The sequence below is a fragment of the Sapajus apella genome, unplaced genomic scaffold, assembly GCF_009761245.1.
Source record: "Sapajus apella isolate SASKATOON/1434 unplaced genomic scaffold, GSC_monkey_1.0 scaffold59, whole genome shotgun sequence".
NCBI classification, from domain to species: domain Eukaryota; kingdom Metazoa; phylum Chordata; class Mammalia; order Primates; family Cebidae; genus Sapajus; species Sapajus apella.
The window spans coordinates 13,881,661-13,884,071 of NW_022436999.1; the positions used below are offsets into that span (position 1 = coordinate 13,881,661).

Sequence of the window (2,411 nt, forward strand, 5' to 3'; positions counted from 1 at the left end):
GGCTTACTATGTCATCATTGTACATGATAATTATAATTCCTGTCTATTTGTTACTATTATTTATTTATTTACTGTGACATTGTAAACAATGATGTGACAAATTTTATAATACCTATATACAGGATGACCATACATTCCAGTCTGCTCAGGAAAGACCCAGTTTATAGCTATTGTCCTACTGTAAGTATTTAGAGAAAATCCTTTTCCCTGCAAAAGTGTCCTAGTTCAGTTAATATCTGCAGGGAAACACCACGTTAGCCTTTGAGGAGAGAGGTAAGTTGTTAGGATTAGGATTCTCTAGAGTGACAGGACTAATAGCACAGAATGTACATATAAAAGGGAGTTTATTAAGGGGTATTGACCCACATGATCATAAGGTGAAGTCCCACAATAGGCTGTCTAAAAGCTGAAAAACAAGGAAGCCAGTCCAAGTCCCAAAACCTCAAAAGTAGGGAAGCCAACAGTGCCGCCTTCAGTTTGTGGCCAAAGGCCTGAAGGCCCCTGGGAAATCACTGGTATAAGTCCAAGACTCCAAAAGCTGAAGAACTTGAAGTCTGATTGATGTTTCAGGGCGAAGCATCCAACACGGAGAAAGGATTTTCTCTAAATATTTAGATCTACAGAGTTGGGAACTAAGATATTCCTTTTCTCCATAACTGCCTCCCCGTAAACACACACAGAATATTTTGTGTACAAAACACATGTACACAAAATATTCAGTATACCGTGGTGTAACCAGAATAGGATAACTGTAGTGAACACTCCCATTTTAAACAGGGAATGTGATGGAGACGGCAGCAATCACATCACCGGTCATAGCAATTGTACCGGGAGCACTGTGAAGTGTTCATTCCCTAAGGTGAAGGAAGATTCTAGAGGAAGGCATGATTCTACTCCTGGAAGGGCTCATTTGACATTTCTTCTATATTCCCTGGCTCTACTGCCTAGAAACTTTTTCCGAGGGTTTTAGAATTGTTTCAGTAAAAGATATTTTTAAATTCTGAGCTTGTGGCTTCTTAGGTTATTCATTATCTCAAAAAGTTAATCAGATTCTGATGTACACTCTCCCTCAGTTCCATGTGCCAGTAACCACACCTAGATATCTGAAGAGACATAGGTTTTAGAGCCACTATATTACTTTTCATTTTTTCCCTCACACCTGTCTCTCTCAACTTAATTAGAACATCTTAAGACTCAATCTGATCTTTGCCTGAAATCACTTCATCTTACTGAGCATTTGTCATTCAAAGCCTTTTCTAATCCCTTCTCTTACAGTGTAGGCTTTAGAAACAGTCAGTTTTTCCAACCCTACAAGGCCTAAATTTTCTGGTCTCTCTATTTCATTCCAGTTCATTTCCGCTTATAAGGAGGCTAATGAATTATCGAGTTTGTGTCTTTCTTGTAATACCTTCTCAATCCACCAGTAGTTGCTAATACCTCACCTAGTAACAACTGCTTTTTAAATTTTGTATTCTTTTCTTCTGGCATTGCAGGCATATTGCACCTGTTCTCACTGTAAAAAAATGAATCACCATCTTCCTAGCCTCACTGTTTGCTGCTCAACTCCTTATTCAATGCCACATAAATTAGGTTTTTGTAAAGTCATTACTCCACTTTTGAACCAAGATTCCTATTGGTCAGGATAGTTAATGATTGTCATTACAGTACAAAATTCTAAAATCTCAGGTACTTAAAATAATTTAAGGATTATTTCTCAGTTAACCTAAGTCTGCCTCTCCCAGTCCAATGGCTCAAATGTTAATCTCCTTTGGCAATACCCTCACAGACACACCCAGGAACAATACTTCACACCTTCAATCCAATCAAGTTGACACTCGGTATTAACCATCACACAGGCTATGCAGGGATCTAAATAAGAAAATGCGTAACAATTTCAGAAGTGGCAAGAAGAAACAACAGGATGGAAAAAGATGTGAAGGATGTGACAGTGAACGTGGGTCACCCCCAAGGCTCCTTGTAGCAAGACAACACTGGAGATCCTCTTTTGCATGAAACTGATTTATGCTGCAAGGTCCTGAAGGAAGACAGATGTTTTTTGTGTTGTTTTGTTTTAGTGCAGTTCTCCAGTAAAAACAAAACCCAGGTGGTAAAGAAATTCAGTCTTCTCCTTTGGGTCAGTTTACTTCCACTGGGGCCATAATCTGCCTTTACATGCCCTGAACTAGATGGTTAGAGTATCCTCAAAAGGCTTTCTTGGCACTTCAACTCTGATATCCATCCATCCTTAGAACTATGGCTGCTGCTTCAAAACCTCATACCTTGCTTTCTCCAACCCCATAGAGAGTGATACTGGCTTGGGATAGTCTCAATTTTGTTATGTGTCCTGTACTAGGTGCTTGGAATGGCTAAGTGTCCCTCCAAGCAGACGGAACAGCCCCATGCCCTTCTGC

General features: G+C 39.7%; 1 long non-coding RNA gene across 1 annotated transcript; it reads left to right on the plus strand.

Moving 5' to 3' along the window:
* The first annotated feature begins 232 nt into the window (after window positions 1–232).
* Window positions 233–2,147, plus strand: LOC116528621. The gene is made up of 2 exons (XR_004259118.1): window positions 233–273; window positions 1,857–2,147. It is a non-coding gene; the product is annotated as an uncharacterized LOC116528621 (long non-coding RNA).
* Window positions 2,148–2,411: the final 264 nt, after the last annotated feature.